General features: G+C 35.8%; 1 pseudogene; it reads right to left on the bottom strand.

Annotated features, from left to right (window-relative positions):
• Nucleotides 1-1,504: 1,504 nt before the first annotated feature.
• Nucleotides 1,505-27,912, bottom strand: part of LOC139438242 (membrane-bound transcription factor site-2 protease-like) — a 46,041-nt pseudogene continuing 19,633 nt past the window's right edge.

The raw sequence follows: 27,912 nt of genomic DNA on the forward strand, positions 1-27,912 counted from the left end.
AAAGAGGCCATTTCTGAAACAGCAGTAAGGGCACAGGAACCTTATTTTAGAAGCTCTCTTTCCTTGGACAGCAACAGAAACTGAAGACTGCCTTTAGAATTATTCACAATAAATTAAGATGTTGCTAACTATTAAAGGAAAAAAAATCCACTGAAAAAAGAGTACAAATAACAACAGGAAAACACATAATTGATGATAGAACATAAAATGATGGTACACATTTATACAAAACATTAAATGTCACCAGTTAAGATATCTTCTTGAAGCTTATGAATTAAAGCACAGTGAAATATTTCTAGAAAAAAACAATGTATACCATTGGTATGTTGATATCCAACAAATATCATGGGACAAAATTACATCTGAAAGAGCCACATATCCATAAAACATATGTTTAAATTTACTGTTAGAACAAGGACCAACAAAAGATCAAATTTAGTGCACGTCTTTTCAAACTGAAATGATGAAAATGATTATATGCATTCTTTACAGATTGCTCTTCAAAAAAATAAAGGACTAAAAATATAAATGACGAATAGGACCACTAAGAGTAAAGGTTGACTGTTAAACAATGTAACAATACAGAAAGCTATCTTAAAATCCTTAACATAATTTTTTCTAATTGTTCACAGAAACCAAAGTTGACTGTTTCCACAAAGAAGATAAAACATCAGGGACTCATTTTTTTTTATATTAAGATATATTTACAGTAAATATCCAACAGCGCTTGTTACTTAAAAAGAAACATTCTTTTCTATTTCATGATTAACACTAATTATCACCAGTTCAACCACACTATTAAGCATTTATGGTGTCTCAGGCATGCACCATGGGTGCAAAGATGATTATGATAAAGTCTTTTTGTAATTAAGCTGAGTAAATAAACACATATTTTCTCCTTAATACAAAAAAGTAATTTTTTGTACAAATAATAGTGATCTGCTCAACTTAGTAGGTGAGTGGTTTCTGATCCGATCCTATGGACGAACAGATCAGAGCTTATTAAAATAAAATGAGGGTTTTTTTGTTTATTTTGTTAACAAAATGTGTAGGATTTCTTCTATTATTCAGTTTTCTTCTAAAAAAACTGATCTACACTTAGCATTTTTCTTGGAAACTACCTAGTTCACATAACTGAATTAATTAGGTAATTATTTCATAGTATATCCCAACTTTATGACCTGTATTGCTTGAAAATTATAATGCTACTATATTGTGATCCTAAATGACTTAGGACAGAACAAAAAAATGTCCTATTTTCCTGGAGAAAAAAAATAATTTGTCTTATTTTAGTCCTAACGTTAATTGATGAACTTAAATCATTATTAAAAATGTTAAAATTATATTCAGTATATTCATTATATTCATTGATACTTTGGACATAGGATAGTTCAAAGCTGTTGCTGAATATGTAATTTTAAGGAAACACTTTGTTTCACACTAAGTAAGATGTGGAAAGGCTTACAAGTCTATTGTGACTCAGTCTTTCAAAAGAGTTTAAGTATTACCGTGCTGTAATCATCCAGAGTTCCAAGGTCACATTAGCAGCCAAAAACATACTGCCTCCAAGTAAGATGAAAAATCCCATCAATTCTTTGACATCATCATCTCTAATCACGGAGGTAAGGGTGGCATCCAGGAAGAAGTTTAAAATCCATTGTCCATCCAAAGAAAAGCAGATACCTGGTTAAAATCAGTTAAGGAGCAAACTGTGAGGTGTATGTGGAATCTACATCAGAGTCAATAAAAATGTGATACTACTGATTTTGAATTTCCATTTGATCACTCTACTTTCTTTAAACCTCTGCCCACAAGCACGAGCCATTCCTTTTAGAACTTGGTTATTTAAAATAAATTGGGGAAAAGGATGTGGTTTAAGTGATTGGGCTTCCACCTACCATGCAGCAGGACCCAGGTTCAATCCCTGGGGCCTCCTGTTTAAAAAAAAAAAAAGCATGCCCATGTGAAAGGCTGAGTGCTTGTGTGGCAAGCTGAGTGCCAACATGGTAAGCCAGTGCCCATGTGGTAAGCCAAGTACCACATGGTGAGCCAGTGCCCAGGCAAGTGAATCATGCAGCAAGATGATACTGCAACACAAGAGAAAGGAATGGGAGATTTAAGGCCAGGTGCAGCAGAAAACAGGAACTGAGGTGGCACAATTGACAAGGGACTCTCTACATTCAAGGTCCCCAGTATTGAATCCCAGTGAATCCTAGAGAAGAAAGATGAGAAGAAAAGACAAAAAGAGAAATAGATGCAGAAGATCAACAGCAAAGGAACACAGGAAAAAACAGCAAGCGGTGGAGAGGGGAGGAGAGAAGGAAGGGGGAAGGGGGAGGGGAAAAGAAAATAAATTGGCTTATATTATTACAAACTTTGTAAAGTTATTACCAAAATAAATAAATAAATAAAGGCCAAGCATTTACATATTAAGCTGATCTTCAATTAATTCCCAATAAGATATATCTAAATCATGGGTCAGTAAACTACAGTCCACAGGGCAAATCTAACCTAGCATTTATTTGTTTAACTAAAATTGTATTACAACATAAACATGCTTACTATTTTTAACATATTTCTATGGTTGCTTTCATGTGACAATGTATGGTCCACAAAGCCTAAAATAATTACTATGTGGCTTTTTATAGACAAATTTTGTTGATCCTGATCTATACCTTTAATAATAAATTAAGGAAAAGGATTGTGGAAGAAATAAGGAATAAGAAAATTATTTTTTATCCATATAAAGTATTATCCTTTATTAAGAAAATTGGATTTTCATCCTTAAATGGTATAACTTTTACTATAATCTAAATATCTCTCTGAGACAAAGCTACAGAATCTACAAGGTGTATTTGATTAAATATTTTTAAAAGAAAATATCACTCATTTGTTTCCATTTTTCCATCTATTCTTTGGCAAATCATTAGGAAAAGAAATTTATAAAGATTTTAAACAATAAAAATAAAAATACCTTCCAAACGGTGCAGTTTATTCAAATTCTATATCACAATTTTTAAAAATCCATCTTTTATATATAAGTATACTATGCTAGAGTCTATGCTATTTTGTTCTTTGAGTTGTTATTTAATTATTTATATTTGGAATTACATTGATCTCTCTGGGACATACTTTCTTACATCAGAAAGGATACTTGACAAATGCCTCAATAACCACAGGAAGATCCATGCTTAGAAAGCTGAAACATGCTCACTAAAAAAGAATAAGTGTTTTTCATACCACATAACAGCAGCATTATGAATTTTACAACATTTAACTAGACTTACCAAGATAAAAAATTGGACTAGCTTATTAAATTTGTTGACAAAAGTCCTTTCCAAAAATATGTAAACAGGCAATATGCTTCACATATAAAACCACACTATCCTAACACATCCATTAGATAACAGTGTTACAAAGAAATTCAAATCACATCACCAACTACCATTTTGAGGTGTGGGTAAGATAAAGGTTATAATATCTAGTATGACTACCAAATACAGAAAATAACTTAAAGAATACATAAGAATTCACATCAAAATAGTCCTTACCCTTTCAAAACAGTATAACCTTAAAATAACATTTACTCCAATGATTATATCACTTTATCTCTTTCTGTTCTTTTTCTTCATGATTAGAACAAGTACTAACACAAGGGAATTTTAAAAGCCCCTTCCATTCTGTGATTCCCATGGCCCAGTTTTTGTTCAAACACTTCCTTTCCTGCAATTATCTAGAACCCATGATACACTTCAGAATTATCCTTATTGGAAAAATTTTTTATTGGTTGATAAATGTCTAGAGTCACTTAGTGTCAAACTAAATAAGTAAGGAGAATTCAGGTTGTATATTTTGATATGGCTATAAAGCAATGAAGAGTTCTTTGAAGAATAATATAAAGCCCACATGTCTAAAAAATGATGAATGAATAAGCAAAATATGGGTTTGTCCACACAATGGGATATTTGGGTTCAAAAAGAAATGATACTGATATAAGATACAACATCGATAAACCTTGAAAACACAGTAAGTAAAAAAAGCCAGTCACAAAAGACCACATATTTTATGTTCCTGTTTATAAGAAGTTCCGGAATAGGGAAATCTGTATATATAGAAAAAGTAGATTGGCAATTATCAAGGACTCTGAGAATGATGGCTAACAGATAAGGGGTTTCCTTTTAGGGTGATGAAAATATTCTAAAACTGACTGTCAAGTTACTTGGCACAACTCTATATACATGAAAAATCATTGAATTGTACACTTTAAATGGGTTAACTGTATGACAATGTGAATTTTATTTTAACAAAGCTCTTACAAGAAAAGTAACATAAAAAATCCTTTACAATAAAATGAGTTATATTATTTCAACCATATGAAATACCTAGTTAGCCCAATTATGTTGCCCCACTAAAATAATGATAATGATAGAGTTTTGAGAATATATTCAGATAAATTTCATGTCATGCTCATGCTTAAATTACTTTGTTACTTTATACATTCTAAAAGTTTCTAGCATATACTATTCTTTTCACTGCTTTGGGGAACTAGGATAAATTTAATAAACTATCAGAGAATATCCATGTAACCTGGGGATAAATGGTAGTAAAGGAAAATATATCACTATTCCTAGGCAGGAATGGGATTTGGTTTCATCTGGCTTTATAAATATAGGGTTTTTTTTTTTCCTATTATCTAAATTTTATTTAAAACTTAGTAGCAAGCTAACAAGACATTGCTAAATAATCAAATTTGCAATATGTTAAATTCATGCAAGGATTTGCACTATTTCTATCATTAAGAATGTGTTATCTTAATGGATATCTGAGGTCTACCACAATAATACCCACCTACATAATGAAGGTTCAGTGGATGTCCTATGTCCAACATATTAATCTGAGGTCGGTGTTTCACTTTTATTGAGCCAGTTTGAGTCTCCAAAGAAGGTACTATACAGAAACTTGAACTTGATCCCTTTATACAGTCTTTATTCATTTTACAAATTTGAGTTGCTTCAATTGCTTTCTGAGCAGGCAGTTATGTATACTATAAAATTTTTAAAATTAATATTAAAAGTGATAATTTATTAATAAAGGAAATACTGGAGGAAGCAAGATGGTCGCTGAGTGAACTTGCCTTGCGATCTCTCCTGGGAAGAATTGGCTGGGCGCAGCTGGAGGTTCTCCGAGGCGGGGCTTTTTCGGGATTTTTGCAGGGCAGGAAGTGTCTGGACATCAATTTGGTGGAAAGGTAACGGAGAGGATTGGTCTATAAGATATAATTTGGGTTCTATTGCCCGGAGGTGAGACCCGCACACGGGTTCCTCCCTCTTGAGGGTGGGTGGAGCCGCGGTGCCGCGCAGCGGCTCAGCTTTTTGGTGGCTCTGCGGTGTTGGGGAGTTCGCGAGTCCCGGGTGGACTGTTGGTGGGTTGATGCGATGGGTCGCCTTTGCGGATCGATTTGGGGAGATAGAAGGTGTTTTGTTGTGAAGCAGGGGAAATTTTTGATTGCGGACACAAATAATAGCGCTTCTGCCTGAAGCCCTGCCCCCACAAGCCCGGCTGCTGATCTGCAACCGAATTAGGCTGTAGGCAATAAAGGGACGTAATTGGGAAGTTGTTTCAGGGTGCGGCGAGGGAGGGGGACATGTCTGGAAGCCGATTAGGGAATATTTTGTGAAGCTTGGGAATTCTGGTTTTGGAATCTGTTTTTGGCGTCGGGGACCGGGCTTCGGATCTGTGCCAGTAAAGTGTCTGCGGTGTAAAGGCGCCCTCAAGTGGCAGTGTTGTGGAAGCACAGGTTGGGAGCTGTCCAAAAGCTGAAGTGACGATATACCCACATTAATGAGCCCTACTAAGTAAGTGAATTGCAGGGTTCAGACATAATATAGAGTTTGCGGATCTGACTTCCCCCATAGGGTGGCGCCCAGCTGTGGGGATCCCTGAGGGCTGTGTTACACTGAGGGGCTCCTAGGCTTCCTGTTGACCAGATTGGAGGTTGCCAGGTCTGAATCCCCTAAACTCTGGTGGCCCACACCCCAGAGAATCACACCTCTTGAGTCTTTAATATCTCAGATTTTCCACCCCTGAATCCATCACGCCCTGAGGTCCATCTGAGGTCCTTGAATGCCCTAGCCTTCAATGTTGGCGTTTTTTCTTTATCGTTTCATTTTGTTTTGTTTTTATTTTCATTTTGTCTTATTTTTTACTTTTTTTAATGTCCTGATTGCTAACATCGCATTATCCCCTAGTCTTTTCTCACCGCATATCCCCCAAAGTCTATTTTTTATTCAGTTATTTAGGGTTTTTTTTGTGGTTGTTGTTGTGTATTTGGTGTTTTAATTGTGGTTCGTGTATATCTGTTTTTTTTTCTTTCCCCTACCTGTTCCCCACCCTTTGCCCACCCCCTTTTCCTTTCTTCCTTTCTTCTCTTCCCCCCCTTTTTTAAATTTTTAAATTTTTTTTCTTTTACTGTTTTCTCTCTCCCTCGTGTCCCTCATCTTCTACTTATTTTATTTTAACTCAATTATACAATAGGTATGGCAGGAAACACCTCACATTTGCTGGGGTTTTCTCATCTTCCACTGCCTCATTTCTGTGTGAACTGATTTAGGCTGCCTACACTATCCTCTTTCCCCTACATCTTAATATCTGCCATCATCTACTGTCTCTCCTATATTCCACCTCCCACCTCCCTTTCTTTGATCCATGAAGTATCTAAGTCTTAATTTCTAATACCTTTGTTTTGTTTTCTGTCTGTTATCCACTCTTGAAACTATTACCTTTCTTTTCTTTTTCCCTATCTCACAAAAACAATAGCTTTTTAGCTCATACCATATTCCTCCCATATTCAATCATCTACCTCATAATAGGTACTCTACCTACTGCTATAACTCTACACAATTTACATGAATCTAACCTCCATCCTCCCAGATCTCATATTCTTGCTTTGTTAACATATATCACCAATACTACTTTACACTTTTCCCTTGCTTACACAATTGCCTTTCCCCAGCATTAATACTTTCCTTTAAAGTGAACTTAACCAACAACAAGAAATTAGAATAAGAAGAACAAAGTGACAAAGAGAAGATATAACACTTATGCAAAAACAACAACAAATTAATCTCCAAGAGTAGACAAAGAAGCTAAGGAACTGATTAAATCTGTCAAGATTAAATAATGACCAGAAAGCAACAAAAATCTACACACCAAACCAGTAATCAGGAAAACATGGCTGAATCCAATCAACAAACCAAAAATCAGGAAGGGGAGCAGAACTTTGCACAAGCAATGAAAGATTTCAGAACATTTATCAGCAACAAATTTGATGAAGTAATGAAAGAGGTTAACAACATGAAGACATCATTTGGAGGGGAAATTGCAGACATACGCAAAAAGATAACAGATATGATGTGAATGAACACCATAGTTCAAGAAATCAAAAATACACTTGCAGCAAATATCAGCAGACTAGAAGAGGCAGAGCAGAGAATTAGTGAGGTGGAAGACAGTACATCAGAAATCAAACAGATAGTAGAAGGGGTCGATAAAAAGATAGAAAAAATCCAGCTAGGACTTAGGGATCTGAATGACAATGCAAAACGCTGAAACATACGTATTATAGGCATTCCAGAAGGAGAAGAGATGGGAAAGGAGTCAGAAGGAGTGTTGCAGGAAATAATGGCTGAAAACTTCCCAAACCTACTGAAAGAGACAGATGTACATATCTAAGAAGCACAGCACACTCCACTAGTCATAAACCCCAACAGGCCCACCCCAAGACATATACTTGTCAAATTATCCAATGCTCCAGACAAAGAGAAAATCCTAAAAGCAGCAAGAGAAAAGAAAACCATCACATACAAGGGAAGCTCCATAAGATTAAGTGCTGATTTCTCATCTGAAACCATGGAGGCAAGAAGGCAGTGGTATGATATAGTCAAGGTACTAAAGGAAAAAAAATTCCAACCAAGAATACTCTATCCTTGGGAAACGGACTTTGGCCCAGTGGTTAGGGCGTCCATCTACCATATGGGAGGTCCGCGGTTCAAACCCCAGGCCTCCTTGACCCGTGTGGAGCTGGCCATGCACAGTGCTGATGCGCGCAAGGAGTGCTGTGCCACGCAAGGGTGTCCCCTGCGTGGGGGAGCCCCACACGCAAGGAGTGCGCCCGTGAGGAAAGCCGCCCAGCGTGAAAAGAAAGTGCAGCCTGCCCAGGAATGGCGCTGCCCACACTTCCCATGCCGCTGACAACAGAAGCAGACAAAGAAACAAGACACAGCAAATAGACACAGAGAACAGACAACCAGGGGAGGGGGGCGGATTTAAATAAATAAATAAATCTTTAAAAAAAAAAAAAGAATACTCTATCCAGCTAACCTAACATTCAAACATGATGGAGAGTTCAAAATATTCACAGACAAACAGAAACTGAAAGAGTATACCAACAAGAAACCTTCCCGTCAAGAAATTCTAAAGGGAGTTCTTCAGGAAGAAAGGAAAAAACAGGACAGGCAAAGTTGGAGGACAGTATAAGAGCAACAGCAACAATAGAAAAAAGACAAAAAGAGAAGGGAAAAAAATACAAACAAGAAATGACAAACACAAATCCAATCAAAATATGGCTAACACAAAAAATTCCTTGAAATTAATAACTTTGAATGTCAACAGATTAAACTCACCTATCAAAAGATTCAGACTGGGACATTGGATAAGGAAATATGACCCATCTGTATGCTGTCTACAAGAGACACATCTTAGACCCAGAGACGCATGGAGATTGAAAGTGAATGGCTGGAAAACCATCATACAACCAAACAATAACGAAAAAAAGGCAGGGGTAGCTATATTAATATCAGACAAAATAGACTTTAAATGTGAAACAATTGTGAGAGACAAAGAAGGATACTACATTTTAGTGAAAGGGACAAACTGTCAAGAAGATCGAACAATCATAAATATTTATGCTCCTAACAAGGGCGCCTCTAAATACGTGAGGCAAATGCTGGAAAAATTAAGTGAAACAATAGATGCATCTACAATCATAGTGGGGGATTTTAATACACCACTATCAACTCTGGACAGAACATCTCAAAAGAGAATCACTAAAGAAACAAAACATTTGAACAGTATATTAGAGGAGCTGGAACTAATAGACATATATAGAGCATTACACCCAAACACAGCAGGATATACAGTTTTCTCAAGTGCACATGGATCATTCTCCAAGATAGACCATATGCTAGGCCACAAAGAAAGGCTGAATGAATTCAGAAAGATTGAAATCATACAAAACAATATCTCTGACCACAGTGGAGACAAGCTGGAAATTTGCAAGGGACAGAAGCCCAGGTTTCACACCAAGATTTGGAAATTAAACAGCACACTCATAGAAAAACAGTGGGTCAAAGAGGAAATCTCAAAAGAAATCAATGACTACCTTGAATCAAATGATAATGATAACACAACATACCAAAATTTATGGGATGCAGCAAAAGCAGTACTGAGAGGGAAATTTATAGCCATAAATTCATATATCAAAAAAGAAGAGAGAGGGAAAAGTGAAGAACTAAATGCACATTTGAAGGAATTAGAAAAACAACAACAAAGTAACCCAACAGGAAGAAGAAGGAAGGAAATAACAAAGATAAGAGCAGAACTAAATGAAATAGAAAATAAGAAAGCACTTGAAAAGATAAACAAGACCAAGAGCTGGTTTTTAGAGAAGATCAACAAAATTGACAAACCTTTAGCGAGACTAACAAAGAAAAAAAGAGAGAAGATGCAAATACACAAAATAAGAAATGAGAAAGGCGATATCACCACTGACCCCACAGAAATAAAGACTATCATAAGAGGATACTTTGAAAAACTATATTCCAAAAAAATGACAATTTAGAGGAAATGGACAAATTCCTAGAAACACATAAGCAGCCCGTATTGACAAAAGAAGAAATTGATGATCTTAACAAACCAATCACAAGCAGAGAGATAGAATCAGTCATTAAAAATCTCCCAACTAAGAAGAGCCCAGGGCCAGACGGCTTCACAGGTGAATTTTACAAAACATTCCGGAAAGAACTAACACCAATCCTGCTGAAACTATTAAAAAAAATCAAAACAGAAAGAACATTGCTGAATTCCTTCTAGATGCCAATAGGACCCTAGTACCAAAGCCAAACAAAGACACCACAAGAAAGGAAAATTACAGACCAATTTCTCTAATGAACTTAGATGCAAAAATACTTAACAAAATACTTGCTAACCATATTCAACAACACATTAAACGAATTATACACCACCGCCAAGTGGGATTCATCCCAGGTATGCAAGGATGGTTCAACATAAGAAAATCAATCAATGTAATACACCATATAAACAGAATGAGGGAAAAAAAATCACATGACTATATCTATAGATGCAGAAAAAGCATTTGAAAAAATACAGCACCCTTTCTTGATAAAAACACTCTAAAAGATTGGAATACAAGGAAATTTTTTGAACATGATAAAGAGTATATACGAAAACCTAAAGCCAACATTGTTTACTATGGAGAAATCCTAGAATCCTTCCCTCTAAACTCAGGAACAAGACAAGGATGCCCATTGTCTCCGCTCCTATTTAACATTGTCTTGGAAGTACTTGCTCGAGCACTGAGGCAAGAACCAGATATAAAAGGCATTCAAATTGGAAAGGAAGAAGTCAAAATTTCATTATTTGCAGATGACATGATCCTATACATAGAAAACCCTGAGAGATCTACAACAAAGCTTCTAGAACTCATAAATGAGTTTAGTGAAGTCGCAGGTTATAAGATCAATGCGCAAAAATCAGTAGCATTTCTGTACACCAATAATGAGCAAGATCAGGAGGAAATCAAGAAACAAATACCATTCACAATAGTAAATAAAAAAATCAAATACTTAGGAATAAATTTAACTAAAGAGGTAAAAAATTTATACACCGAGAACTATACAAGACTGTTCAAGGAAATCAAAGAAGACCTAAATAAATGGAAGAATATTCCTTGTTCATGGATAGGAAGACTGACTATTATTAAGATGTCTATCCTACCAAAACTGATCTACACATTCAATGCAATCCCAATAAAAATCAACACAGCCTTCTTTAAGGAAGTAGAAAAACTAACTATGAAATTTATTTGGAAAGGAAAGAGACCCCAAATAGCCAAAGACATACTGAAAAAGAAAAACGAAATTGGAGGAATCACACTACCTGACTTCAAAACATACTACAAAACTACAGTAGTGAAAACAGCATGGTATTGGCATAAGGAGAGACACACAGACCAATGGAATTGAATTGAAAGCTCTGATATAGAACCTCACATATATAGCCACATAATATTCGATAAAGCCACCAAACCCTCTCAATTGAGACAGAATGGCCGATTCAACAAATGGTGTCTGGAGAACTGGATAGCCATATGTAGAAGAATGAAAGAGGATTACCATCTCACACCTTATACAAAGATCAACTCAAGATGGATCAAAGACCTAAATATAAGAGCCAAGACCATAAAAACCTTAGAAAGCAGTGTAGGGAAACATCTACAGGACCTTGTAATAGGAAATGGATTCATGAATATCACACCGAAAGCACGAGCAACAATAGAACTAATAGATAAATGGGACTTCCTCAAAATTAAAGCCTTCTGCACCTCAAAGGAGTTTGTCAAGAAAGTAAAAAGGGAGCCCACACAGTGGGAGAAAATATTTGGCAACCATATATCTGATAAGAAACTTATAACTTGCATATATAAAGAACTCCTATATCTTGAAAATAAAAAGATAAACAACCCATTTAAAAAATGGGAAAAAGATTTAAACAGACACTTCTCCAAAGAAGAAATACAAATGGCTAAAAAGCACATGAAAAAATGCTCCAAATCTTTAGCTATCAGGGAAACGCAAATCAAAATTACAATGAGATAACATCTTACTCTCATAAGATTGGCAGCTATAAAAAAAACAGAAGAATATAAATGCTGGAGAGGATGTGAAGAAAGGGGAACACTCATCCACTGCTGGTAGGAATGCAGAAGGATCCAACCATTCTGGAGGACAGTATGGCGGTTTCTCAAAAAACTAGCCATAGATTTGCCATATGACCCAAGCAATACCACTGCTGGGTATATACCCATCAGAACTGAAAACAAGGACACAAACTGATATATGTACACCAATGTTCATAGCAGCATTGTTCACTATTGCCAAAAGTTGGAATCACCCTAAATGCCCATCAACAGATGAGTGGATCAATAAAATATGGTATATACATACAATAGAATACTACTTGGCTGTAAGAACAAATACACTACAAACACATGTGATAACCTGGATGAATCTTGAGAACCTTATGTTGAGTGAAGCAACCCAGGCATTGAAGGATAAATACTACATGACCTCAATGATATGAAATAAGCAAGCTGCCTCAGAGAGCAAGAAACTGAATGATAGGCTTACAGGAAATCTGGGCATGGAGGAAGGAAGTGAACCGACATCTGCAGGGGTGGAATTTATGATGAGCTGGTGGTAAGTATGAACACAAAGAAGAGATAAAATGGGGGCAAAGGGTTGCCTTTGGGAGGGGCTTTGCAGGTTTGAGGGTGGCTGTGGATGGGCTGATGGGTAATATTGCCCAAAAGTGGGGGGAGGTAGGGTAGCACATGAACATAGAAGAGTGTCAGGTGTTGGTGGAGAGTAAAATGCCAAGAAAATCATATCAAAATATAATTAAGAGGGTTACCTGTTTAGAATCCTCGGAGGGCATGGTCCGATGCGGGACGGGCTCCTGGGGAATGTCTGAATGCTCATTTTGCCAGAGTGGGTGGCACCATTGGCTAGAGACCCAAGTAGTGAGAGTGGGGGTGGACCCACATCCTGGGGAGGACTAATGCCATCAAATAGAGGGAACTGTATCTCTCGAGAGAAAGGGTGGCTCCTAGGGCATTGGGGCAGTTGAGCAAGTTAGGCCCTGAACACTATTCCAACTATCTGTGGACGTAGCTCCTCAGGAAACAGAGGTTGGCTGTCACTGCGGGCACCAAGGTGGATGGGAAAATGGATGTTAAATGTGTGGAACCAAGGTAAATGGAGGGTAAGAGAGGAGTTTCACGAGAGTACACAAGGATGGATATAAAACATGTAATATTACACCATAACATATAGGAGACGACAGACTGATAATGTAAACCATAATGTAAAACATAGGATAACTAAAAAATTAGAAAACTGTGTATCCTAAAGTATGCACCACAATGTAAGCACAGATGTCACCTTGTTTGAAAGCTATTGTCTCAGACTCTGTACATCACTTTAAGTAAAAATGATGTGAATAGGGTGTAAGAGTATCGCTGTGGAAAGGAAAAGGTTTTGTGATGGATGTGTGGGAGTGCTATATATTATATATATGAATTGCTGTGGTCTAGGGCTCTTGTTCAGAGAAGTTCAATAATTAGGGAAAAAAAAGAAAAAGAAAAAGATAGGATGTAGAATTTTTTCCAAGTCAACACGTATTCTATATCTAACCTTTAAACCCATCGCTATATGCCATTTTGCTAGTAAGGGATCCTGACATTATATTGGGCTTCAATTTTCAGGAAGTTCTGGATCACAGAGTGGTTCAACAATGGCAACAGAGGAATACTGGTATAGGATACTATTGACAGGTGATATATGGCTGACAGGGAGCTATACAGGACATATGTCCAGGGTGCATGGCAATGTTTGGATATACCCATAGTGGCAACAATTAAAAACTAAACCTGGGGGGGTACTGGGTTCCTGGCTGGTGGTACTCTGTTTTGGTCCCTAGGGGAGCAGCGACAGTCTCCCAGGTGCAGCGGCAAGGACCGGGAAGGAATGAGGGTCCAACAGTGAGCCCCTGATACTAATGACTATGCTTGTGAGCTGATATGCCTGAAATAAGAACAAGGCCTAGAGCAGCATTGTGCCTGGGAATTTCCTCCTGACAGCCTTCATGTTGCTCAAATGTGGCCAGTCTCGAAGCCAAACTCAGCATGTAAATGCAATGCCTTCCCCCCAGCGTGGGACATGACACCTGGGGATGAGCCTCCCTGGCACTGAGGGATCACTATCAACTACCAACTGATAATACAACTGGAAAATGACCTTGAATGGAAGGTTCAATGCGGATCAGCAGAATATCCCTGTCTACCTAAAATAACATGACTTTAAAATGCTGTTTGACCTAATCTAAGGGGGAAATGGAAAGGAGAAATGAGTTTATACAGCTACGAGTCTCTAAAACAGAGTCTGGAGGCTGTCAGAAGGATTGCCCTATGCACAACTGAGCAGAGTCTAAGAGACAGATAAAGTAGATACAACCCCCAGGTATTGGTTCCTTTGAGGGCTAAAGAGACCCATGGGTGCTATGGTAATGGCAGATGGGGTTTAACTGCCATGTCAGATGGCCCTTCTTTGGAGCTGGTGTTTATGCGTGATGAATCTGGACTCAGATGGGATCTCTCTTCATAAGACTTTCATGCTACTGTGCTGGAGTTGTACTTGGTGTTGGGGTTTAAGATATATTTAGGGGATCTGAATCTCTGGACTGACAATGTGATAGCCAGGCCCTGAAACTCAACAGACTCCAGCACCTACAATCTGATTTATTGGACTCACCTCACTTAGCTAAGATGGAGTTGAAGAAGGACAACCACCACACCATGGAGCCTAGAGTGCCTACAACTGAAAGCGGGAGGATTGCATCCAGTATCCATGTGGAATCTGAGCCTCCTCTTGACATAGAGGTGCAATGGACACAACCAATCCAATGTCCACAGAGAAAAGGTGGCATTGGAGTGGGAAAAGTGGACATGGTGGCTAATGGGTATGGGGAATGGCAGGAAGAGACGAGATGTGGAGGCGTCTTTGGGACTTGGAGCTGCCCTGGATGGTGCTTCAGGGGCAATCACCAGACATTGTAAATCCTCACAGGGCGCACTGGATGGAATGGCGGAGAGTATGGGCCATGATGTGGACCATTGACCATGAGGTGCAGAGGTGCCCAGAGATGTACTTACCAAATGCAATGGATGTGTCATGATGATGGGAATGAGTGTTGCTGGGGGGGGAGTGGTGGGGTGGTGGTGGTGGGGTTGAATGGATCCTCATATATATTTTTTTAATGTAATATTTTTACAAAATCAATAAAAAAAAAAAAAAAGGAAATCCCAAGTTTGACTCCTTGGAATCTTCATGTTATCTAGTACACAAAGAATACAGCTTAAATAATGGATGCCACTATGTGTACCAACCACAAATTAGATGCAAGTATTCCCATTAGCCCAAATAAGATATGACCACAGTAAATATTTTTAAATTCTTGCAGAAATGTAGTATCTGAAATACACATATTGTGACCAAAGTAATACAAATTAACAGAAGAAAAGAAAAAGCTGTCATACATTCTTTATAATTTTGTATATTTGTGTTGCAGTAATTATATTAGGCAAGAAAGAATAATTCGGGGACAACTTACTAAATGCTTATTAAAATTATTTCTATAGGAAAAACACACATCTGTGAGGTTTTCATTGTTATAACATTCAGTAAAACCGTCTGGGCATTTATATGCTGAAAAAATATAAGCTATCAGTCATTCAAAGTCTGTCACATAGAAGTGATTTGGTAATAAATATTTTGCTTTCAAGACAAAAAAGGATAAGTATAATGGTATATTAATTTGGAAACAGCTCTAGAAAATAGGGCTCAATTTGATGACTGCCTGCTGGATAATTTTATTTTTAGTTTAAAAATAAACTCACAGACACATAAAACTAGAATTCCAGGGTCTCAATAGTTTTCACAATAATAATATTTCACAATAATGTTTTCAATTGGTCAATTTCAAATATTTAATAAGCTACTCTTATACCCATGGGACACTGAGTCCACATTACCAAATACATAAATGATGTTCTGCACCAATTCTTCTTATCATTAATTATTTTTTAATGAACATCTAGTACTTAACTACCAACTCCCCCTGTGCACAACATTGAACTGGAAGTAAAAGTTTGGTATCACCAATAAAATTGTTGATATATGTTGACAGAGGTGAGCACTAAGACTGCAAACACTGATTCTTATTGGCACCAAACAGTTATTAAATGCATGAAGATTATGTTTAAGAAAAATAGTAATGGGACTGTCAAAAATTAGAGAGTACCATATCCTCTTCTAAAAGATTCCAGAGGCCAGCATTGTCAATTTTTCCCCCCTAAAAAGTCAGAAATCTGTACTTTCATATGAAGTTTCTGATTTTTACACATTGAAAATTAATTAATTTATTTTAAAAAAGGGGATAGGCAAGCCAAACTTCATCTGTTAATCTTGGATTTGTCATTTAGTGAAATTAATTGATAGTGTCTGGGGTAGCTTCTTCCTGTGATTATTCCAACTAATCCATGGTTGTTCTCTCCCTGGCAAGAGTAACTGCATGCCTGACATATAGATTTTCCAATAAATCTTTAATATTTAATTTCCATGTGAGAACTAAAATTTGGTGCTTTTCTGTTGACCTTTAACTTATAAAGTTTTAGATTAAAAAAAATGGTTTTACACCAACACACAAATGTCAATTTGCTTAACCTGTTTCTATGACTCAATTCTCAACCTATAAAATGGTGAACTCACTGGTAATTTCTCTGTCAGTGCACATCCATCTATTATGAGGTCAATCCAATTCTACACTGGAAGGTACATTCAAGACTAGAACCGGTGACACAGAAGGCATTATGTGTTCAATTTAACTCTCAAAAATTAGGATTAGCCTTTACACATTATGAGTCTGGAAGATAAATTTTAAAATTTCATAATTTCACTACTGAGAGAATCTGTTTATTATGAACAGACCTAAATTAGGTCTTAAGATAGTCACATAAATTGTCTAGTTTTTAAAACATGTCCAACAGTATAGATGATTTGGAGTAAGGCTGAGCAGAAGAGACTTCTTCAATCTAAAGTTCTTACCTTATCTTACTGAATATATAAATATAGCTGACCTTCTTTACAAGTACGTCTATGAATTCTCAGTTTTGTATTAGACTTTATGCCAGCATTACCTAGCAATAAATACATTAAAAATTGCATACACATGTAAATATAAATATGTATATTTCAATATACTAAAGAAGACTTGATTTATAACTTGGTATTGAGAAAAAACTGTTATTTTAAAAATACAGAGAAAAGCTAAGCAATCTAAATTTATAAAATATAGAGATAGAGGTTCTGCAGTTTTATTATCAACCAAAATTAGGTAAGAAAAATCTCACTTCTGTAAGACAGTATAACATTCCTATTGTCACACAGTTAAGGGCATATAACATTTTCTTCTTTAGATATGATAAAGGTTGTACAAGCAGATTACCTGAGTTTTGACTCAATGCTTCAAATTGGGAATCAATCTCCTCTCTTAATATTCACTCTCATCGCCCCTAAAATAGTAATTCAAGGGCAAGATTCAATGAATATACTTTCCTTACTAAAGACAAAGCTTTTAGGATGAAAGAAAAGAATTTTGCTCTATGAATACATAAAATAGCATGCTCCTAAAATAAGAGAGAGACTAAAACTACTTCCTGGGACAAGAATGTCCCACAAGAGCCATACTAGTTCTGGGCCTTATTGTACATTTCTGTTTAAATCACTAAGTGACATTAAATCACCTAGTGGTATATGGACAATTTAACAATCCTAAAACTGATGTTGAATATGAATGTGGGAAAATTTTTTATCTGTCCTGTTCCAGAATGACACCAAAGGGCTATTACAGCTACCAAGAATCCCAAATGCCACCCATTGTCCCTTTGGGGGTTTCCTGGAAAGTGCTGATTTACCACTACAAGGCTACTAAATGTCTATGCATGTTTGGGACAAGCTCCTCAAGCAGAAGTGGAATTAAACCACACTTGGATATGTTGGTGTTCATACTGAATAGTTTAACATCTGTGCTAATGTTTAAAACAAAAAAAATAAAAAATTAGAAGACAAAGGCATATACTAACAATTTTTAAGAAAATATAGTCATTTCATAATCCACAGAACATGTTAATGAGAAGTTGTTCTGCTTAATTACTATCTTAATTAACACCCTATTAAAATTTAATACTAAGCAAGGAAGAGTTCAAGTATGTAAAAGAGAACAGAAATTTTTGGTTGTGACAGTGTATCAGAAATTCAAAGGTCAGGTCTTTTCAAGGTTGCTCTCCTGTTCTGCAGTACTATTTCATCACAAAGTTTTAGTGATTTTTACTAAATTCCATTCAAAGTTTAAAATGGATTTCTTTTGAATTTCTTTTGGATTTTCCTGCAGTCTACTCTTCCAAACTTATCTGCTTCTTTTCCCACAGAAACCCCATGAAAGCTTTGGGTCAACAATAAATTAATACAAAATGCTATATTCTTATATTTAATCTATTTGGTGTTAGCTATCAGTATTTTATCTCTTCTTATACAAGTTTATTTAAAGCCTATTACTTATCCATTTTCTCTATAACTATTGGTGTCCAAAGCATTACATTATATTGAGGAGATATACATACCTCTAACTGGGAAGCTTAATTGCTGTAAACTTGGTGCACTTATATAGTAACCAATTTGGGGCTTATTCATTCCAATCTTGTACAGGAGTAACAGGATAATCCTGCAGATGCGTAACAAGGTCTCCCATAAAAAGTGCTCTGGAACCACTGCTAAGTGAGTCCTTGACAAAAAGGACAAAACCAAATCAGATATGTGAATACAGGTTATGGTTAACCTAAGCACAATTAAAGAATCACAGTTAAGTAGAATATTTTTTAAAAGTGCAGGATATATCCAGGTATAATGGTTTTGAATGCAAAACAAAGTATTAGATATACTAAGACTGAATTTTTGGCTCCTAAAAAAATATTCATTTGATGTTTGATAACATTAAAATGATAAATTTTTCCCAATCTGCTAATTAAAATTTTTTTTGTGAAAGTAGTCATCAGAATGCCTTTATTTTCCTACTTCCTCAATAAGTAAAACTCGAGACAGATTTTTATATATATAGGTGGTTCCAAATACATAGACAGTACTGTCAGAAAATCAAGGTTTTTATTCAGATATTAGGGATTTTTAAGTTAACAAAGATTATTTACAAATATTACTAAGATTATCTAAATGTAGTTGTTAAATGTGTCATTATCTTTAAGCCTTCACGCTATCAACAAAATGAATCATGCAAGCCAAATGCTCATGAGGTAAGATTCCTTTCCCTAATATCCGAATAAAAGCCTTTATCATAGCAGATTAATGTTTAAGAGAGTGAAATACCCAATGAAGACATGAACTAATTCCTACTAAATGTTCTGGCTGTATAGCCTAGGTTTCATCTTTCTTACTACTTAAGAGTAAACATATTTGATTCAAAATTAGGAGATAAAAGCATAAAGGGTACCAATAAATGAAACATTTTAACAATATACTATATTTAGATAGTCTTGGTAATATTTGTAGGTAACTTAAAAATTATTTTTAACTTAAAAATTATTTTTATTGTATATTTTAAAAAGGCAATGTGTTTTATTCTATTTACCAGACTTGAAAGGATTATTGTTATTTATTCAGAAGAAATTTAGCTTTTTATTCAGGAAAACTTGAATAAAAATTCTTGCCATTCTATGCTATGTTATGTTGCAAAATCTGATGGAGTGCTCCAAGAATCCATTGTTTACCTCAAAGACTTCTGTGATAAGCACCCCTACTCCAGGACAGTACCATGGCAAAAGAGTTAATGAAGAAGAACAAGAACCAAGATACCCAGGAGTGCAAGGATGAAATTATTTCAGATGCCTGAAAAGAGAAAAAAATGAAAAAGCTTAACTAGGAGCAGAGATGACACAGGTATTTGGATTTCACAAACTTGGTTATTCCTATAAATTAGTGATGTGACCAAAAGAAGATATAAAGCAGATAGATCTACTGAACACTACAACACAATATTCAGGTTAGAGGGCTCCTTCATTCAAATTCTGAAAAATCTAAAAATATTAGCATTTACTGCTACATTTGACTAATGTGATTTAGCACAAGTAAAAGTCACATCTATGTACTAAACAACTAATTTGAGAAAAAATATATATCATTTTAACAAACTTATGATCTTTAAAATGAACTGGGGAAGCCAAAATGGCACTTGGAAAAATAGGTTGCCTTCATCGCAAATGTTAAATTATTATAGAGCAAAGTATTGTGGAACAAAGTATATGTCCTACATTGTGACAGCAGTATACAGGAAACAATATTCTTTTTAAAAATTTTTTTAATATAAAAAACTCATCATGTTGAATGAAATAAGTCAGTTACAAAAGGACAAATACTGTATAACCTCACTACATGAAGTAACAGAATAAGCAAAGTCATAGATTCAGAATCTAGAATATAGGTTACCAGTAACTGAATAGGGGTAATGAATAGGGAGTTAGTTCTCAAATGTACAAAGTTTCTATTTGTGTTGATTGTAAAGTTTGATAATGCATGGTGGTGATGCACAACATTGTGAACATCACTAATCCTGAATTATATACTTGAATGTGGTTAAGAGGAAATTTTAGGTTTAATATATACTACTACAATAAAAATTAAAAGAAAAAAAATAGAACTGTATAACACAAAGAACACTATTGGAAGCAATAGTGTTTACACTTTAATAATTGTAATAGTACAATGATTAGAATGTTATTTCATGGATTGTATAAAGCCTAACAGTGTATAAATAACAGGGTTAAATGAGATATCTGTATTTTATGCATGATTTTTTTCTGTAAATCTAGAGCTTTTCTCATTGAAAAAGAATAAAAAGAAAATTATCTTGCAATTGATAAAAACTTAAATGAGTGAATATTTTAAAACTCACATAAGGTGATTAAGTTCATGTGGAAAAAATTTAAGAAAAAATATGTATAGGAAGAATACAAACACCACTATTTCTAATGTCACTGGCTTACAAAAAGCCAATAAGTATTTAGGAATATAATCTACCTATCAGTTCTTCATAAAGCTCCAACTTTTTAAACAAACTTTAGGTTAATTTTAACCACTTTGAAATAGTATATTGCAAACAATTTTGCATATCATTAATTACTCTTCTGTATTACATATGATTGTAATCATCCACAGAACAATCCTTCAGCATTGTTCAATTTGTGTTGATTCCAAGTTTTGATACATAATTGTCATTGAACATCAGTTTGATTTGTTTGTGATAAATTTTACTAAGTGGAAAAGATGCAAGAAAAGAAAGCATACTTGCCATCTAGAAAGGCTATAAATATTGACAATCTTACCAGGGGATATGGAGGTGCCCATTTCCCTCAAACTCTGGTGACATTGGGTAATATCATTAAAACCAAAATTGCTACAACAAAAAAAGTATCAAATCTGCCAATATGATAGGTCAATAAAGTAATTTCATTGATTCCCAAAGAGTGTGATCATTTTTAAAGGTGTAAATTTTTTACGAGATTAATCATCTTTACTTACTTTTAAAGGGATTTATTGTCAATTATTTCTTTGTTATATAGTCTGTCTTTCAGTTTACTTATGTTTAAAATGTGACATTTTAAAGTACCTAAAATTTTTGAAATAATTTTTATGATCATCTCTCTCAATCTTTAACATTACATATTATATCTTTGTAATTGCTAATGGTAAAAATTTTCCCATTCCTGAGATTATATAACTATTTACTTTGAGGAGGGTAATCTTAATTACTGTTAGCAACCAGGTTTTAGTATCTACTAAACAGATAGGGTGTGTTTTTCAGCTTAATTATTATTGTTATTTTATTATTTTATTTTTTCTGATGAGTAATAGTAATCATTACATACAAAACACTATGCAGTGTAACTAAAATGGTCAAAATAACTAGGAATGACTCCACAGTTTTACAACATTTCCAATATGGGATGACATAAATCTCCATTTATGCAAATCTTTTACATCTTTCACTAAAGATTTGTATTTTCTCATATATTCTATATATTTCTTGCAAAATGTTCATTTCTGAGTTTCCAACTGCATTCTGAATGTGATCTTTTTTCCCCTCAACACTTTTTCTCAGATACATAGAAAAACTACCACTCATTTTTATATACTTAATAATCAACTCCAAAATTGAACTTTCCATTTAGGATTCCTTAATCTTAAGGTGTAGAAGGGAAAACGATGAGGTAAGAAGCTATAGGAATAGATCAAACTACCCAACCCTACTAAACTGGCAAGAACTATCTGAATCAACTATTGTGGAACTCTGGAATCTGTGGAACATTTTCAGCATCCAGGAAAAAGCTGCATAACAAGACTACCAAATTTCACCTTCCATGAAGGGTTACCATCCCATATTCCCTAATCACATGGCAGGAAGATGTGAGGACTGCAGCCCACGTTTCTGCACACTTTGCCAGATCCAGTGTAGGCAAAAACAACTTACTTTTCCAAAGAAGGGGCAGGGAGGGGAGATTTGATTGCTACTTTTTTGTTGTTCTCATTCTTCATATTGTCTTTATTGTTTTTTCCTCTTTAATTTTTTTCTTTTCTTATTTTTTTAAAGATACATAAATCATACAAAATGTTACATTATAAAATATAAGAGGTTCCCATATACCCCATTCCCCACACCCCCCCCCACTCCTCCCACATCAACCACCTCTTTTGTCAGTTTGGCACACTCACTGCATTTGATGAATATATTTTGGAGCACTGCTACACAGCATGGATTATAGTTTACATTGTAGATTACACTCTCCCCCAGTCCATTCAGTGTGTTATGGCAGGATATATAATGTCCAACATCTGTCCCTGCAATATCATTTAGGACAACTCCAAGTCCCGAAAATGCCCCCACATCACATTTCCTCCTCCATTTCTCTGCCTTCAGCAACTACCATGGCCACTGTCTCCCCATCAATGGTAGAGTTTCTTCCATTAACAGTTGCAATAGTTCTATAGTAGAATACCAATAAGGCCACTATAATCCATATTTTATTCCTCCATTCTGCAGACCCTAGAATGGTGATGTCCACTCCACCTCTAAATCAAGAGGGGACTTAGATTGCTTGGGGACAGCAAGGATGGGCAGTCATTATTTCAACCTTCAAAGTCAGAAGTGGCAGATGACTCTGAGATATACAGAGCACATCCTTTTTATTTTCATTCCTTTCTCTGTTAGGGGGCAAAAACAGTTTGGAAAAGTTACATATGGAAGGTATCCAACCCTCAATAAGCAATCTCAGTAGAGTGGGAGAATTAGATTTCCAAATACAAAAACAAAATACTCTATTACCAGTACTCAACCAAAAATTACAAAACACAAAAAGAAGCAGAAAAGTATGGTTCATTTTCTGGAAACAAAAGAATTTGATGGAAATTATATCTGAACAACCTCAAATATTGGAACATTGAATTGATGCCATTGAATTAACTATCTTAAATATATTTAATGATCATAGAAAAGGTACTAAAGGAAATTGGGCAAATGGAGTCTGAACAAAATAGAATTATATAAAGAAAGCAGAAAGAAACTGAAGCTGAAAAATGTAAATGAAATGAAAAATTCACCATAGGGTTTTAAAAAGGAAATGTGAACAGGTGAAAAAAAATCAGAGAATCTGAAACTAGACAATTGAAATTAGGCAATCCACGCAGAAAAGAGCAAGTTGCAAAAAAGTATTTGAAGAAATAATGGCTGAGAACTTCACAAATCTGATAAACATGAATTTACACATTCAAGAAACTCACTGAACTCTAAGCAAAATTAATTCAAAAGGTTTAATTCACTGAGACTCATTGTGAAATTGTCAAACCAAAGAGAATTTTGAAACAAGCAAGAAAGAAGCAACTAGTAATGTAGAAGGGATCCTCAATAAGATTAACAGATGATTTCTCATGGAAACAACTAGGTAAAAAACACAATGGGATGACACATAATCCATAAAAAAATTAAAAATAAACCTATCAGCCAAGAATTCTGTCTTTCAAAATTATCCTCCAAGAATAAAGGAGAAATTAAGAGATTTACAGATAAAGAGACTTATAGATAAAACCTAAAGGAGTTAATTACCAGAAGACATGCTTTACAAGAAATGCTAAAAGTAATCTTTCAGACTAAAATAGAAACAAAACAAAAAATAAGACAGTTACTAAATGTCGTAAGAATATATAAAGAACAATGGCATAGGTAACTATATAGGTAAATATAAAATCCTATGTTGCTATACTTTTGGTTTATTACTGTTCCCCATATATAATTAAAAAGCAAATACATAAAATATTTAAAATAAATGTTAATGTCCATACAATATAAAAAACATGCAACTGTAATCTGAAACAATAACACTTAAAAGGAAGAGGGACAGAGATGTACAGTAACAGTATTTTGATACTACTGAAACTAAATTTGGCATTATTAAATCTAGGTTGTTATTAGTTTAAAATATGAATTGATATTACAGAGGTAGGCCACTAATAAGACAGTTAAAAATACAAAAGATGGAAGAATAAGGGAATCAAAATGGTTCAATACAAAATGTCAATTAAATACAAAAAAGACAGTATTGGAGGAACAAACGGGGAAAAAAAAGTCCATGGAACATAGGAAACAGACAGCTAAATGGTAAAAGTAAATGCTTCCTTAAGAGTAATTACCTTAAAAATAAATTGATTACATGCTCCTATAAAAAGACTGAGACTGAGAGAAAGGATAAAAAAATGATCCACTTATATGCTGTCATGAGAGACTCTCTTTAGATACAGAGACACAGAAAGTGTGAAAGTAACTGAATGTAAAAGATAACCATGTAATACTAACAAAAAGAGAAAAGACTGTTCTTTTTGATTCTTCAGAAAAATCAATAAAACTGCCAAACCTTTAGCTAGACTGACCAAGAAAAAAAAAAGACACAAAAAAAAATCAGAAATCAAAAGAAGGATGTCTGTTCTTACCACTTCACTTCAAAATTGTACTAAAAGTTCTGGTCAACAGGAATTAGGCAAGAAAAAGAAATAAAAGACATTCAAACAGGGAAGGAAGAGGTAACACTGAAAATCACTCTCAAACAGCATACTCCCCTATAGAAAATGCCAAAAAATCTACAATAAAGATATTGTACTAAATTAATTCATCAGTGTTGCAGGGAAGAAGACTGTTGTACCAAAATCAGTTGTGTTTTTGCCTACCAATAATGAACAAGCTGACAAAAAAAATTAAGAAAACAATTCTATTTAGCCACATCTAAAAGAATAAAATACCTAGGAACAAATTTAGGAGATGGACTTGTACACTGAAAACTACAAAATATGGCTGGAAGAATTTGCACAGCACTAAATAAATGGAAAGACTGTGTTCATGGATCAGAGGACAATACTGTAAAAATGCCAATTCTACCTCTATAGTGACCTAGAGATTAATTCCATCCCTTTCAAAATTCCAGTTGTCTTTTTTTTGTGTGTGTGTGCAGACATGGAAAAGCTGATCCTCAAATTCATATGGAAATATAAGCGATTCTGAATGGTCAAAAACAACTTTGAAAAAAACAACAATGGTGGAGGACTCAATTTCTTGATTTCAAAATATATTAAAAAGCCACAATAATTAGACCAGTGTAGTACTGATATAAGGACAGACATTAGATTTATGGAATAGAATTGAGAGTCCAGAAATACATGTAGTCTTCTAAAGCCAGTTGATTTCAGCAAGGGTCAAAGTCCATTCAGTGGAGAAAAGATAGGCTCTTCAATAAACAGTGCTGATAAATGTGGAAATTCATATTTAAAAAAATGCGTTTGGATCCCTACCTCTCACCATACATAAAAATTAAGTCAAAATAGATCATCGACCTAAATGTAAGAGTAAATACTATAAAATTCTTGGGAATATATTCAGTATCTTGTATTACATGACAGATTCTTTTAAGTCTAAACCACAAACAACAGAAAACAAAATATTTAAATTGGAATTTAACAAAATTCAAAATTTTTGTGCAATGAAAGAAGCTATGAAGAAAGTGAAAAGGCAATCTAGAGTATTAGGGTTGGGGCAAGATGGTGGCTGAGTGAACTTGCCTGGTAATGTCTCTGCAGGGGGCAGCTGGGCAGCGTTGAAGGCTCTTTGGGACAGCGCTGTTTCGGGGATTTTTGCTGGTTGGAAGGTGTCTGGACGGCGATTTGGTGGGAAGGTAACAGAGAGGATACGTCTATAATATATAAACGGAGGTCCCAGCTGGGCATGGAAAGTTCCCTCCTTGGGTGGGCGGAGCTGCGGTACCGGCGCTGCTGCAGCTTGGGGAGCCCCCGCAGCCAGGGTTGTTTTTTTTTTTCCTTTTTCTGGAGGCTCTGCGGTGCTGAGGAATTCACGGGTCCTGGGTGGGCTGGTGAGGGGTTGATGGGACAGGACTCCTTTGCAGATCGATTTGGGGAGACAGACAGTGTTTTGTTGTGAAGCGGGGGATGTTTTGGTTGCGGACAGGGGTGGTAGCGCTTCCACCTGGAGCCCCATCCCCACAGGTCCGGCTGCCGATCTGCAACGGAATTGGATTTTTGGCAATAAGGGGACACAATTGGGAGATTGTTGCAGAGTGCAGTGAGGGAGGGGGACATGTCTGGAAGCTGATTGGGGAATATTTTGTGAAGTTTGGGACTTCCGGTTTTGGAGTCTGTTTTTGGGGTTTCCAGCTGAAGCCTAGCCCACCCGGCAGGGCTTGGGATCTGGGTCATTGAATTGGCTGCAGTGTAGAGGTGCCCTCAAGCCGCCACTGCGTGGGAGCACAGGGTGGGAGCTGTCCAAAGGCTGAAACCCTGAGGAGTAGGTGAATTGCAGGGTTCAGACATTAAATATAGAGTTTGCGGATCTGGCTTCCCCCATGGGGCTGGCACCCAGCTACGGGGATCCCTGAGGGCTGTGTTGCACTGGAGGGCTCCTAAGCTTCCTGTTGACCAGATTTGAGGTTGCCAGGTCTGGGTCCCCTGGACTCTGGTGGTCCACACCCCAGACTCACACCTCTTGAGTCTTCAGTGTCTCAGACTTTCCACCCCTGAATCCATCACGCGCTGGGGTCTACCTGGGGTCCTTGAGTGCCCTGGACCTTAACGTTTGTGTTTTATCTTTATTATTCATATTGTTTTGTTTTTATTTTCATTTTATCTTATTTTTTACTTTTTGATGCCCTGATTGCTAATATTGCATTACCCCCTAGTCTTTTCTCCCAGCGTGTCCCCCAAAGTCCTTTTTTTATACAGTTATTTAGAGGTTTTCTCATTGTTGTTTTAGATAGTGTTGCAATTGTGGCTCGTGTATACCTGTATCTCTCTTCCCCCTACCTGTTCCCCACCATTTGCCCACCCTCTATTTCTTTCTTCCTTTCTTCTTGTCTTTCTTTTTTTCTTTATTATTATTAGTTTTTCTTTTTCAGTTTTCTCTCTCCCTCTTGCCCCTCATTTTCCACTTATTTTATTTTAATTCAAGTATACAATAGCTGCTACAGGGAACACCTCACATTTGCTGGGTATTCCCATCCTCCACTGTCTCATTTCTGTGTGAGCTGATTTAGGCTACCTACACTATCCCCCTTCCCCTGCATCTTGATATCCACTATCATCTACTGTCTCTCCATATTCCATTCCCCACCTCCCATTCTTTGATCCACGAAGTGTCTAACTCTTAATTTCTAATACTTTGTTTTGTTTTCTGTCTGGTATCCACTCTTGAAACTATTACCTTTCTTTTCTTTTTCCCTCTCTCATGAAAACAATAGCTTTGTAGCTCATAACATATTCCTCCCATATTCAGTCATCTACCTCATAATAGGTACTCTACCTACAGCTATAACTCTACACAATCTAC

Source organism: Dasypus novemcinctus, chromosome Y, assembly GCF_030445035.2.
Source record: "Dasypus novemcinctus isolate mDasNov1 chromosome Y, mDasNov1.1.hap2, whole genome shotgun sequence".
Classification (NCBI taxonomy): Eukaryota; Metazoa; Chordata; class Mammalia; order Cingulata; family Dasypodidae; genus Dasypus; species Dasypus novemcinctus.